Raw genomic sequence first — 15,779 nt, 5'->3', positions numbered from 1 at the left:
ATTGAGAAATAAAAAGGGGAAGTTGCAACTAACACCATAGAAATACAAAGGATCATACGAGATTACTATGAATAACATATCCCAATAAAATGGGCAACCTAGAAGAAATGGACACATTCTTAGAAACGTACCATCTCCCAAGACTGAAACAGAAAGAAATAGAAAATATGAACAGAGCAATTACCAGTAATGAAGCCGAATCAGTAATTAAAAAACCCTCAACAAATAAAAGTCCAGGGCCAGTTGGTTTCAGAAGTGACTTCTATCAAACATTTAGAGAAGAGTTAACACCTATCCTTCTCAAACTATTTCCAAAAATCGCAGAGGTAAGAATGCTTCCAAACACTTTCTGTAAGACCAGCAGCACCCTGAAAACCAAAAGATATTAGGACATAAAAACCAAAGATATTAGGAAAAATAAAATTACAGACCAATAATACTACTGATGAACAAAGATATAAAAATTCTCAACAAAATATTAGCAAACCAAATTCAACAATACATTAAAAGAATCATATACCATAATCAAGTGGGATTTATTCCAGTGATGCAAGGATGGTTAAATATTCACAAATCAATCAATGTCATACATCACATTAACAAACTGAGGAATAAAAATCTTATGATCAACCCAATAGAAGCAGAAAAACTTTTGACAAAATTCGACATCCATTTATGATAAAAACTCTCCAGAAAGTCGGTATAGAGGGAACATATCTCAACATAATAAAGGCCATATATGATAATCCTACAGCTTATTATAATACAGATTAATAACACCACACTCAACAGTGAAAAGCTGAAAGCATTTCCTCCAACATCAGGAATGAGACAAAGATACCCTCTCTCACCACTTTTATTCAGCACAGTATTGGAAGTTCCAGTCGTAACAATTACACAAGAAAAAGAAACAAAAGGAATCCAAATTGGAAAGGAAAAAGTAAAACTGTCACTGTTTGCATGTGACATGATACTATATATAATATCTTCAAGACATCACCAGAAAACTATTAGAGTTCATCAGTGAATTAGGCAAAGTCACAGAATACAAAATTAATATACAGAAATACGTTGGCATTTCTATACACTAATGATGAGCTGTCAGAAAGAGAAGTTAAGAAAGTAATCCCATTTACCATGGCATGAAAAAGAATAAAATATCTAGGAATAAATCTAAGGAAGTAATTAAAAAAACTGTACCCAGAAAACTATAAGACATTGATGGAAGAAACTGAAGATGATACAAACACTTGGGAAATTTTACCATGTTCATGGATTAGAAGAATTACTATTGTTTAAATGACCATACTGGAGAGGGCAATGGCAACCTACTCCAGTACTCTTGCCTGGAAAATCCCATGGGCGGAGGAGCCTGGTAGGCTGCAGTCCATGGGGTCGCTAAGAGTAGGACACGACTGAGCGACTTCACTTTCATTTTTCACTTTCATGCATTGGAGAAGGAAATGGCAACCCACTGCAGTGTTCTTGCCTGGAGAATCCCCAGGACGGGGAAGCCTGGTTGGGCTGTCTATGGGGTAGCACAGAGTTGGACACGACTGAAGCGACTTAGCAGCAGCAGCAGACCATACTACCCAATGAAATCTACAGATTCAATGCAATCCTATCCTTTTCATTACAGGGGACTGGAATGCAAAAGTAGGAAGTCAAGAAACACCTGGAGTAACAGGAAAATTTGGCCTTGGAATATGGAATGAAGCAGGGCAAAGGCTAACAGAGTTTTGCCAAGAGAACGCACTGGTCATAGCAAACACCCTTTTCCAACAACACAAGAGAAGACTACATATGGACATCACCAGATGGTCAACACCGAAGTCAGATTGATTATATTCTTTGCAGCCAAAGATGGAGAAGCTCTATACAGTCAGCAAAAACAAGACCGGGAGCTGACTGTGGTTCAGATCATGAACTTCTTATTGCCAAATTCAGACTTAAATTGAAGAAAGTAGGGAAAACCACTAGACCATTCAGGTATGACCTAAATCAAATCCCTTATGATTATACAGTGGAAGTGAGAAATAGATTAAAGGGACTAGATCTGATAGATAGAGTACCTGATGAACTATGGACAGAGGTTCGTGACATTGTACAGGAGACAGGGATCAAGATCCTCCCCATGGAAAATAAATGCAAAAAAGCAAAATGGCTGTCTGAGCAGGTCTTACAAATAGCTGTGAAAAGAGGACAAGTGAAAAGCAAAGGAGAAAAGGAAAGATATTCTCATTTGAATGCAGAGTTCCAAAGAATAGCAAGGAGAGATAAGAAAGCCTTCCTCAGTGATCAATGAAAGGAAATAGAGGAAAACAACAGAATGGGGAAAACTAGAGATCCCTTCCGGAGAAGGCAATGGCATCCCACTCCATTTCTCTGGCCGGGAAAATCCCATGGACGGAGGAGCCTGGTAGGCTGCAGTCCATGGGGTCGCATGGAGTCAGACACGACTGAAGCAACTTAGCAGCAGCAGCAGCAGAGATCTCTTCAAGAAAATTAGAGATACCAAACAGCTTATACAATTGGATATAAAAATTTTTTTAAATGGGCAGAAAATCAGGCACATGAAAAGATAATTCATGATGTTGAGCATCAGAGAAATAAAAATCAGTACTACAATGAGATATCACCTCACATCTGTCAGAATGACCATTATAAAAATGATCACAAATAATAAATACTAACGAGAATGTAGAGACTGAGAATGTGCAGAAAAGGGAACCCTTATACAGTGTTGAAGGGAATATAAATTGTTACAGTATGAAAAACAGTATGGAGGTTTCTCAAAAAAACTAAAAATGGAACTACCATATGATCCAGCAATTCCACTCCTGGGTGTGTAGCTGAAGAAAACAAAAATGCTAATTTGAAAAGATATATGCACCCCAATGTTCAAAGCAGTATTATTTACAATAGCCAAGATATTGAATCAACCTAAATGCCCATCAACAGGTGAGTAGATAAAGAAGAGGTGACATATATATATGTGTGTGTGTAAGTAAATAAGTATTAGTTGCTCAGTTGTGTCCAACTCTTTGTGATCCCATGGACTGTAGTCCACCAGGCTCCTCTGTCTATGGAACTCTCCAGCCAAGAATACTGAAATGGGTAACCATTCCTTCTCCAGGGGATCTTCCCAATCCAGGGATCAAACCCGGGTCTCCTGCATTGCAGGCAGATTCTTTACCGTCTGAGCCAACAAGGAATGTATATATATTAATATACATATACAAACACACATACACAAAGGCATACTATTGGCCGTAAAACAGAATGAAATTTTACTATTTACAACATGGGTGGGCCTGGAGTGTACTATGCTTAGTGAAATAAGTCAGACAGAGAAAGACAAATACAGTATGTTAGCACTTATATGCGGAATCTACAAATAAAACAAATTAATATAATAAAATAGAAGCAGACTCACCGATATAGAGAACTAGCAGTTATCAAATGCAGAGGCGGAAGGAAAGAGAGGCACAACAGGGGTAGATACAAATTACTACTACTATTACAAATTAATAGATACAAACTACTCTGTATAAAACAAATGAGCTACAAGGATATACCTTACAGTGCAGGCAACACAGTCAATATTTTAGAATCAGTACAACTTTAGAATTCTATGGCTTTCAAGAATAGGCAAAACAAGCCCATGGAGATGAAAATAAGAATAAATGTTACCATAGGCTGGGGAAGTTGGGAAGGAACTTTCTGGGGTGCTAAAAATGTTTTATATCTTAATCCAGTGCTGACTGGGCTTCCCTTGTAGCTCAGTTGGTAAAGAATCTGCCTGCAGTGCAGGAGACCCAGGTTCGATTTCTGGGTTGGGAAGATCCCCTGGAGAAGGAAATGGCAACCTACTCCAGTACTCTTGCCTGGAGAATCCCATGGACAGAGGAGCCTGGCAGGCTACAGTCCATGGGATCACAAGAGTCGGACACAATTTAGTGACTAAACCACCGCCACCAGTGGTGGCCACATGGGTAAAAAGTATGTAAAAAGTCTTTGAGATGTACATTGTACATGCCTGCCACTTATAATCTAGAAATTATATCTCAATATGGGTTGGAAATGGAAAAAATATTGAAAATGTTTTTCAAAATTGAAAATAATTTTTCTAGTAAGTCAGAATTTCCCACTCTACTTCCATGGTAGCAGTTTAGTTGAGACCCCATGGACTGTAGCCCACCAGGCTCCTCTTCTGGGATTTCAAGAATATGGAGTGGGTTGCCATTTCCTTCTCCAAGGAATCTTCCTGAACCAGGGATCAAATCTAGATTTCTTACATTGCAGGTGGTCTCCTGCATTGTAGGTGGATTCTTTACCAACTGAGCCACCAAGGAAGCCCTACTTTCATAGACCCCTCCAAAAAACTTCAACATTCTACCATGTCCTGTTTAGATAAGTATATCTTCTGACCTATCCCTCAAAAATCACTTATTCATCTGTTATTTGTGGAGCATTCACTATATCCTCCAAACAGCAGAATTGTATTTGTGGAGCCACAGATGGGAAAACAACCCGTTTATCCCTAGAGTGCATCTGCCCCATGACAGACCTGGGCTTCTGCGTGAAACACAGAAGGAGAGTCAACTCTCAGTCATGTATACAAGTGTCTGGTTGAACTAGAAATGCAGGGGAAGGCATCTCACCTACAGACAGGTGAGTGAGTGTGGAGATGGGAGCGCCTTGCCCCCATTTAATCTCCTGTCCTTTTTGTAATGCGCCTGTCTGACAGAAGATGTGGTGGAGCATGGGAAGAGGGGGAGTTCATCCTGATAAACAAAAGGTTGCCAAACCACCTTCAAAGGTGTTGAGACAATTCAATAGGAATCACTTCTTCCCTTCAGAGTACAAAGAACTGATGGCATCTAGGGGGGTTGTCTAGTGGAGGGCGGGGTCAGAGCCAGTGCTGTAGATACAGGGAGGAAGTTTAGGATGACAGGTTTTCCAAGCACAGCACATGGGAACAGGGGGTGGGGAGAGGGCTTGGTAAGTTCCCAGAGTCTGCACCAGCTGAGGGTTTCTGGTACCACTGTCTTCAAGGAAATTCTAAATACCTTCCAAGCTTTGTATTCTATGAAACAGAACTAGATCCATGCTTTGTTGCCAAAGGCACAAGCAGCCTGTCACTGGTGTTCACCAAGGACAGTCGATACAGTATCCAAAGGAGCCAACGACCAAGTTTCTTTTTTCAGGAATTTTAGGCCTCAATGCAGAGAAGCAGTGTTATGTATAAAATTAGGGTGAATCCCGCTGTATTGTTCCTTGTTCACTGTCTCATTATCCTCAGCTTCTAAAGATGATGATATCTTCTCTTACCTCAAACATTTATAACCTTTCACCAAGAAATACCAAATTTTAAAAATACGTATTCTGGTCATTTTTACAACTGTATATTTTTCTATTTAAACATTTTAGGAGAAACACACACATGTATCCATCAGCTTACAAAAAGAATGTATGCAGAATACCCTAGAGTTTGTTAAAAAGAAAGAGAGAGAAATTATACTAAATACATACCAATTTTAAATAAACATTAATTCCTTTGAAATAGTAACTAGGAAGATACTTATTCCAACAAAACCTCCTCTTTGAAACTATCTCTAGAGCTACTTCATCAGTGGCCTCTAACACAGTGATAGATAAAATAAAATTCATTATTTTATAATTACAACTTTTTTCAGTTAAGAAAGATGTTGGCCCAACTTACAATCAAAACCAAAACCACCCTTAAAAAGCATGATTAAAAAAATATCTGCAATTCAAAAGTGTAATTATTTTTTTAAGTGTGGTAAGCAATGGTGGCATTACAGGAATGTGTGACAAGCCTCCCATGCAATGCTTTAATGGAGACAACAGTCACTTTTTTATAATAAGACTTTTTTTGTGAAATATCTTTTAAAAAGAGAGGGAATTCCATGGTGGTTTAGGGTTCAATCTCTGGTCAGGGAACGAAGATCCCAGAAGCTGTGCTGTGCAGGCAAAAAAAAGGAAAAAGAAACAGAAACCCACATAATTTTCAATCTCATTATAATGTCATCATAATTCTTTCAGTTGAGTATACTCATACATTTGTACCCTATATCATCACTTTTTGAATAAGTCCTTTTTATTTTTTAAAAGATAATTTGTAAATTTTTCCTATTAATAAGTTAACATAAATTAATTGAAGAGATCAAAAAACTCAGACAAGTTTTGAAGAAAGTATAACCACTTATGGTCCCACCAATAAGATTAATTATTTTAAAACAAGCTTTATATATTACCTTAAAAAGGTTAGAATGAAGTTAAGATGGCCCCGATGGTTGAGAAATAACATTCAGGAAAATTTGTATTTATCTTGTAGAAATTGAATACTGGGAGAGAAAATCAAGTTACAGCATTTGGTCTGCAAGTCAGATCTCAAGTTACCAATGTCAGATATATAAGTGCCTTTGGCATTAAGGATTCTTAGCATATCATCTGAATAGTAGTGCCTTTCCTAGCTGAGAAAAGTCATGTCTCACAGAACAGAGGAAGTCAGGGGCTGTTTGTCTTTCCAGGCAAGTTGGCCTGAGTAAAACAGAACAGGAGGTGTTATCAGCCTTGCCCTCTGGAATGTAGAACGGGGCCACTGAAAACTTCCGTCCACCGCATACATGCATGCATGCTAAGTCATCTCAGTCACGTCCAACTCTTTGCAACCCTATGAACTGGAGCCTGCCAGACTCCTTGTCCATGGGATTCTCCAGGCAATACTGGAGTGGGTTGTCATACCTTCCTCCAGGGGATCTTCTCGACACAGGGATAAAACCCATTCTTTTATGTCTCCTGCATTGGCAGGCAGGTTCTTTACCACTAGAGCCACCTGGGAAGCACTTTCAACCACTGTGTACTGTAGTGCCAGCTGCTCAGTCGTGTCCGACTCTTTGTGACCCCACGGACTATAGGCCAACAGGCTCCACTGTCCATGGGATTCTCCAGGCAAGAATACTGGAATGGGTCACCATTTCCTTCTCCACAGGATCTCCCCAACCCAGGGATCAAACCCAGGGCTTCTGCGTTGCAGGCAGATTCTTTATTATCTGAGCTACTGGGAAGTCCAACCACTAGCTATGGCCAAATCCTGCCAACACTCCAGAAAAAAAAAGAAAAGAAACCTACTCTTCTTAAGGGCACCAAAGTTCACCTGTGAAGGCCAAGGTGAAGAAGAAAGCATTCTTGACAAATACCTTCCCGGGTCCTGGAGTCCAAACCTATGTTTACCCATTAATGATTGCACTTGTGAGCCAACAAAGTCTCATGCATCCCCCTGCAACTTCCTGCATGCCCTTGGCCATAGAGATGCTTCTCCCCTGTGTCTCGGTCACTGAGCTGGGTGCTAACGCTATGGACCTGGAGCAGAAAAGGGGCCAATCTGGGCTGGAGAGGCAAGTTCAGGAGATATTAGCATATAATATGGACTGAAGTAATAGACTGAATTATATCCTCAAGGAAGAGCACATAGAGGAAGAGGAGGAAAAGACCCAGACAGAGATCTGAGGAATCCTTAAAGTCTGGCAGGACATGGTGACTGCCAGAATATAGGGGACGAGGAACAGGGGCGTGCACAATGTGGTACTTGTATTTTGAAGGCATACCATGTTATCATCATTTGTTATAAAGTTCTCCTTTATATTGAGTATCTCAGTATAAAGGCTTCGTCCTGTTTATCTTTGGGCCTTTCTTAGTACCCAGCAGGTGCTCAATTGATATCCACAGAAGAGAGAGTAGGAGAAAGAGGAGAGAGAAGGAGAAAATGGCAGAGACGGAATGGGAACTAGAAAGACAGGAAGGAGGAAAGCAAAGAGGTAGTATTTCCACAGAGTCCATGTCCACATTGCCCGTAATAAACTTAGAATGTTGGTGCCTAAATTAAATTCGGAACCAGAAGAGACAGAGCAAGAAGGCTGGATACAGAACATCTGAATGCATGTCCTGCCGAACATACTGTTGCAGATCTCAAAGCCAGCTCCGAGGAACGAGCCTCCAGAACAACGATGAGGAGCCCTGCTCCCACTCAGAAAGTACTGCAGTGTTTCCAGACCTATAAGAGAAAATAGTGTAACTTCAGCAAGGTTGCTGAAGGCTTCTTTATTGGGTGCTTGGGCTGTCTAAAGACAATGCAGTAAAATAGATCTGAGGAGCTCAGCTGGCCTAATACACGGCAGAAAAGACTTGGTAGCAGCCACATGATGTGTGTTTAGAATAACCTGTTCACACTGGTGCACTGGCTTCCAGGACATAAGACTGTGAGGTGCATTATGGAGTGGGCAGAGTGGCTCTGGTTCCCATGGCATTCATACTGCACCCGTGGTGGGGTCCCACAATGATGCCAAATGATAGTTCCCCAAATGACCCTGGTCTGCATCTTTGAAACACGCCTGCTTATTTTCTCCCAATAAAAGATTCTCTCCATTTGACTTTGTAGGTCCTTGAAGCTAATAAATTATGAAACTGCTTGCCTAGAAAAATATTTTTTATGGAAAGAATCAATTGTAATCTAGAGGAAACACTCACTGTCTGAATTCCAACAAACCTGTTCCATGATATGGTTGAGTTCTTGCACTCTGTGCAAAGCCAAGAGACATACCACGAATAGAAACAGTTCAAGGCCCTTGGTCCAGCACTTCTGTCCTGCAAACTCAGCCCTCTGATAGGAAGGTGGGGTGAGAGACAGGGAGGCTCAGAAAAATCTTTTTATCTGACCATACTTGGAACTTTTTGTTTAGTCTGGAGAAACCCAAACGATACAGTTCTTAAGATTCTGTACTTTTTCACTTGCTGTTTGTGTATGCTACATGCACACACACACAAAAAAAACTGTCCAATTACAAAACACATTTCTAGAGCAATTTAAAGTTGACTTGCTAAATAATGAATTACAACAATGTACTGCTTTTCTGTAGTTCCTTTAGAATACAACATTTAGTCTCTGGATACTTACAGGAATTTTCTTGACAACACAGATAATACCCCATTTTTCAAATTAAAAAAAAATTGATAAACAGTCCAGAATAAGCTTATTATTTCTGATGAAGTCCTCATTACCTGTCCAATTTTCCCCTCCAATTTTCATTCCACTCCTCCCCACTCCCAAGAAGGGCACTAGACACCACTCATTTCTTTGCAGTATTCACACACATACAAGCATGGATGCCCGAGGCATTCACCAAATTTTCTCATTTTCTACAATCTTGATGCTCTGGTGTTTGGGGCATTGATCCTAAGAGACTGCCCCTGCTAGTGCTAGCTGTCTCCCAAAGACAGCAAATGACTTCCCCAGAAGCAAGCCTTTAATAAACTAGCCAACCAGTTCAGAATCTACACCCCTAAGCATCACCCTTATCAAATTCTCACACACCAAGCCAATATTTCCCCCCTGCTTTAAATCACACCAGGGCTAGATATCAGAAATCTAGGCACCAACCACTCTTACAACCCAGAATCTACCTAAATTATAAATTATCCAAATTATTCAGTGTACCTTCCCGGCCTCATTCATTCCTCTCTCCCCCTTCCCCCCCCCCCCCACCAAAAAAAAAAAAAACCAGTAAAGGCTCGGGCCATGCTCTGCCCTGCCCTCTCTGCCTCCGGATTCATCCTGCTTCCTGTGTGGCCCTGCATGGCCTGCTGTGCTGGGTCTCATGTTTCCACAGATCTCCAAGTACACAACTCTCTCTTCGTGACAATCATTTGTGTCCGTGTGTCTTACCATACCTGATTTGAACAAACTCCAGGTACATTTTTAACACACCCACATTCTGAGAAAACCCAATAATCTAAGTGCTTTAGAGTTCACTCACTTTTACTAGGCCATCTAAGAAATAGAAGGATAAGGATGAAAAATTCTAGTTCAAGGATCTAATCCCTAGAGCAGAAGGTATCTTCTAAGTCTCAAATTTCATTCTATCTGACAATACAGAACCCTTACTTTGAGTACTAGGCATGTGGACCTAATTGTGTTTTTATGAAACTGTGCAACAGGTACACATGCATTTATGGGCCTCCCAAAACCAGGCATAATAACTCACACAGTTTTGCTTCTGCTATTGCTCCTAACACATGGAAAGATCAGAAGGCGTAAACAATACTGATAGTGACTAAGACCTGGTCACTGAAGTTAGAGTTTGGCTCTGTCGATACCTTGAGCAAGATATTACTCAAGGCTCAATTTCCTCAACTGTAAAACGAGCATAATGACATGACATACCTCGTGGAGAGGGTGAATAGTTAAATGAGAATATATGTAATAAATTTAGCAAAATTCCTAGAAAATAGTACGCCTTCAATCAATATTTTCTACTACCATCACTGTAATGGGTGCTTTAGTGTAATAGTTAAATAGCTTTTAAGACAAAGTCTCTTCTTGTTATGGCAAAATAGCTTGTACCTATCCATCAGTTTACTCAGAAAAAAACAAAACAGAAAGGGAACATTTATTAAGTACCCTATGAAAGCCAGACTCTGAGCTAGACCTTTTGCATTATTAATTTTATCTCATCCTCACAACAACACTATGAAGTAATATCATATCTGTCTTCCAGATGAGGTGACTGAGCCTCAGAAACACCAGTATCCTCAAAATAACCCAACTTGTAAGTAGCGGAGTCAGGATTTGGACAAAATTCTGCCCAGCTCACAAGCCTACTGGTCCTTGTTGCTTCTTGAGTGGAACTTGAATCCAGCATCCCTGGGAAGTTCAACTATTTTAGGGATTCCTGGGAACTGGTAGAAAGCAAGGATGACACAGTGATATGCTCCTTAGCAAAGAGAAAATACTCAAGATCGCCACTGCAAACCAATAACACAGAATAGAGATACAGGCACTGAGGGAAAACATAAAAAGACAAGAGTAGATGAAATAAGAACTGACGGAATTTAGAAAAGAAGTGGAAGAAAAACATTCTAGCATCACAAAAAATGGGCTTCCCTGGTGGCTCAGATGGTAAAGATTCTGCCTGGAATGCAGGAGACTCAGGTTCGATCCCTGGATCAGGAAGATTCCCTGGAGAAGGAAATGGCTACCCGCTCCAGTATTCTTGCCTGGAGAATTCCATGGACAGAGGAGCCTGGCGGGCTGCAGTCTATAGGGTCGCACAGAGTCGAACACAACTGAACTGACTTAGCATGCACACGCATGCATGGTAAGAAAATGAGTAAAACAGCATATTGGAAATAAGCAGATTTTTTTTTTAAGTTTAAAAAAGAAAAAAAAAAAAGATGATGAATACGAAAGAGACTAAATCAGAAAACATGAGCAAAACTGGTATCCCTGAAAAAGAGAATCCAATAATGGAACAGTAAAATATTTCAAGATACAATTCAAAGTGACTTCTGCTCAGGTGGGGGCCCCCCAGGATGAGGGGGTCCTTCTCTAGAGAGTTAGAGCCAACAGAATTCTTTAAATCCAGCTCTACCAGCCAATCCAAGGAGTGTAACATTTTGAATAACAAAATTTATTCTTTGGTTATAAAAGCTAAAGAGGAATTACTTAAATTTACAAATTGAAAGATATATCTTTGTCCCTAGGGGGGGTGAAAAACACAGCACAACTGTTTGGCTACAAAAATTTTTTTAAAGAACCATTTTAGTATCCTGGAAAAATAAACAAACAACCATCAAGTCACTTAACGGAGGTAGAAAAAAAATCAGTGCTAGAAAACAGAAAAGCAAACCCAAAAATTTCCTCAGGAATATAAAGTGTGACCTAAGAATTTTATTATTGACCAACAGAAGTGTAAAATCAATGGGTAAACTTTTCTGAAAATATAAGAGATCATTGGCCATAGCTTTTCATCTGTGAAAGCTACAAGAAACAAATATTACCCAACCAAAAGAATAAAACGTCCTCATTAAAGAATGACTGGTTGTTTTGTGTATTTCATCCAATTAACTGGAAGGAGAACAACTAGAACAAATGTGGGTATTTATTTATACAGTGGAAGGTACAAATCTGGAGCATGTGTATATAATTAATAATATTTTTAAGGTGAAGAAGAGAAGATGTGTGATGATGACTCAACACTGAGTTTTGCTCTTTCTGTTCAGAGTTAAAGACCCCAACCCAGAGTCCAAGGGATGGACCCTGGAAGCCAGGACCTGAGGAGAGTGTTGTAAGTAGCTCTGCCCCAGCAGACTTTGTGGTAAGGCAAGAGAGCTGTGGTTGGAGGGGCCTTAGTGAGGGAATACTGAGGGACTTTCGACAGTGTCCCATGAGAGTGTCACTATTTGGGCAGTTGCTTTCTTAGGTTATTTCCCGAGAAGCCTACCCTGAAATGTGGGTTCCTGTGAAAGTAAGTGATTATCAAAGAGTGCATCAAAGAATCTGCTAAGAGGGTGGGGGAAACCTGACCGGGAAGGAGAAGGGAAGGGACTATGAGATTTCAGGCATAGTCCCACTCTCCCAGGCTACTCCCACTGGGGGCTCTAGACTATAAATTACCTCTCAGAGCTTGTCTGTTTCGCAGCAAGGGGGCTAAGCTTTCGTTATTCTGTTCCATTCAGTCATTGGCTCTCAGGGAAATGTGCTGGCTTAGTCCCTCCGTTGTGTCCAACTCTTGCGACCTCATGGACTGTATGTAGGTAGCCCACCAGGCTCCTCTGTCCATGGGATTTTCCAGGCAAGGCTATCGGAGTGGTTTGCCATTTCCTTCTCCAGGAGATCTTCCCAACCCAGGGATCAAAACTGGGTTTTCTGCACTGCAGGCAGATTCTTTACCAACTAAGCTAACAGGGAAGCCCCACTCAGGGAAAGGGGGATGATATAAAACTCCAGTCTCCCAGGCACACCCACTTCTCTACATCTACAGGTGAAGAGGCTACAGCCCAAAGGTGCTCCTCAAAGAAAAGGTGTAATCCACCCAGTCCACCACCCCTGAAGAGCCAGAGGTCACAAGATGAGCATGGAGGAGCAGCAGAAGAGCAAGGCTAGGAGTTGGTGGAAGGCAGACAACACCCCTGGGAACATCTGAGCCACAGCCAGGCCCCAGCTGGAGAAGGGGAGATGTTTGCATTGGTAACAGAGACTGATGTTTTGATTCCATATTAGTCCAGACTTTTTAGTGAAAGCGAAGCCATCTGTTAACACCAGAAAGTGACAAGAAAAATTAAGGATCTACCGGAGATCTACCAGAGAATTCATCTGTGGGCAGGCAAGAAAACAGGAGAGTAAATTTCAGGAGCCAGGGAACGAGCAGAAATAAAGTTACTGCTTATACCCTACGAACTCTAACTCATTCACCAAACTGCTTACAAATATATGCTAGCCACCTTATAAATATGCTTATAAGTAAAGATATGCAACAAATCAGTAATAACAGCAGTTACCCCAGGGGAAGGAACCAGGTGACTTTGGGGCAGAGGAGTGAAGGAAAAGTCAATTTATGCCTTTGAATTCTGACTACAAACACATATTTTTTAAAAATAAAATCACTTCCATTTAAAATCTTTTAATGAGTATGGAAAATAAAGCAAATAGAAAATTAAATAGGAAGGTAAGCTGGAGTCAGGCAAGAGTTAGTTTACGAAATATATAAGATAAATCTTATCAAGTTGCTGTGGAACGGAAGACAAATCTGGCTCTGGGTTCTTGGCTACCAATGTGAAAAAAGTAACACCACTATTCCCAGCATCTATCAGATGAAAACAAACCACTTGTTCAAGAAAAACAAAGCTATTCCTAGAACTAAGATTAGAATTAAATTTTTCCTATAGGTCTTCTCTTTCGGATCCTAAAAAGGAATGAACAAATTTTCACTAAACTCATTATTATAAACAGGGCAAAATTGATAGACTTGCTAATCTCATGATATTTGTTAGTAATAAGAGCAGAAGGTGATGTTGACCAGGAAAACAATTATCGGCTTCATAGGTGAAGTAATGAAATCACAGCAATTATTTGGCTTTAGTAGGAGAGATGGGAAGAAAATTAAGGGGGCTAACAACACTGAGTCATTAGGCTGCTGCTGCTTGAAATTCATTTAATCTTCCGAGTCAGATAGAACCAACTATGCACCGAGGATTAAATGTCACCACTGTTTGTCTTCAGATAGTACTTGAGTTTTGTGGCATATTCAGTATGTAGTAAATGAATGGTACGAATGCAACACATGAATGGTGCAGAATGTTCACCTGTTTTTCAGTGCAACACAAAGCAAATGTGAATCAGCATTACACAACCTATTAGAGTGGATGAAATAAGAAAGAATGACCATACCAACGTTGTGGAGCAACTGGAACTCTCATACCCTGCTGGTGAGAATGTAAAGTGGTGCAACCACTTCAGAAATTAGTTTGACCTTTTCCTTAAAAGCTATACATACACTTATTTATGATCCAGCCATTCCTAAGGATTTTGCCTAAGAGAAGAGGAAAACTGATCATACAAGACTTGTACACAAATAGTAGCAGCTTTATCTATAATAGCCAAAAACAGGGAGGAACGTGAACGTCAAAACAACAGCTGAATGGATAAACAAATTGCAGTAGAGCCACAAGAGAGTCCCACTTACCAATAGGAAGAAATGAACTATTGGCATATGCAACACCAGTGGTTAGGTGGTTCTCAGGTGGAAGGCATGTTACACTGTTTCACTTCAGCCTCACAGGCACTCTACAAGGTAAATACTGTTCTCTTTCTAGAGCTGAGAAAATGGAAGCTTAGAGAAGGCAAGCAGTTCAGTGGGGTCACTCAGCTGGTGAGTCGCCAGAGGCAGCACGCAGACCAAGCCAGCCTGATGGAAAGTCCTCATACACACTTTGCTCAGCAGGAAGTGCTTTGGGTTCCTTGGACCCAGCAGGCTCTTTGAGATGAGGCAGTACCATTCAGGAGGTGACCTCCTAAAACAAGAAGGGGTCCAGAGAACGAAAAACAATTTTTTTTTTCAAATGATACCCAGGTGACTCACCCTTTCTTGTCACTCTGCTCCAAATTTTCATGTCTTAATCTTGATATATCAGATCTAGGGACCCATTGGAGTGCTCCCCAGGGAGGCTGCCCTTTTGTCTCAAGGCACAGGTCTGTACAAGCAGCAGCTCCACCTGGGCATCTATTACCATAGCAAGCTGCAATTTTATATTCTCTTACTGTTTACTTCTGCCTTAATTACAGGGTGGGGGAAAAGAGCGCCTAAGGTTTGCCAAAAACTTGGGTGATTTTTTCAAGTTCCTTCCTTTCTTTCTAGTTGTTCAAGTCTGTTGGGAAAGGCAAGAAGAACGCTTTTGGAACTGAACTTGCTGATGAGTTGCCAGGGTTTAGAGATCTCTGCAAAGGTCGTTGTTTTCTGTAAAGGTCATTGTCTTTTCATGAAAACCCCGGCGAAGCATGCCAATGCAGGAAAGCCACCAGCTTGCCAAATGTTCAGTGTCCCAGTCACCTGCTCTTCCTGCCCTAGGAAGGATGTGGATGATCTCTGGAGTAAAGGCATCAGATCGGTTTTGTTCCTTTCTTGCTCTTAAATCAGCTGCAAAATGCACAAACAAAGCACACACAGGACTGTTCTCAGAACCCTGTGCTGCTGCCTCGTTAAACGCCAGCAGCTGCTGGGTGTTGCACAGAGCGCGATAAGCAATGTGACATTCGTGGCCATTCACATCCTGAGCCTGGATCATTGTGCTCTCAACGGAATTTCTGAGGTTTCAAGCCCCAGAGAATATCCCACCAGTGAAAACACGGACAGGCGGGTGAGGTCCAGGCAGGGGGTCCTGGGTGGGGTGGGAGGGTACACAGCAGAAGTGGCCAGAAG

This window comes from Bos javanicus, chromosome 20, assembly GCF_032452875.1.
Source record: "Bos javanicus breed banteng chromosome 20, ARS-OSU_banteng_1.0, whole genome shotgun sequence".
Lineage (NCBI taxonomy): Eukaryota > Metazoa > Chordata > Mammalia > Artiodactyla > Bovidae > Bos > Bos javanicus.
The sequence above is the reverse complement of the archived record's forward strand: the minus strand, read 5'-3'. Positions refer to the sequence as shown.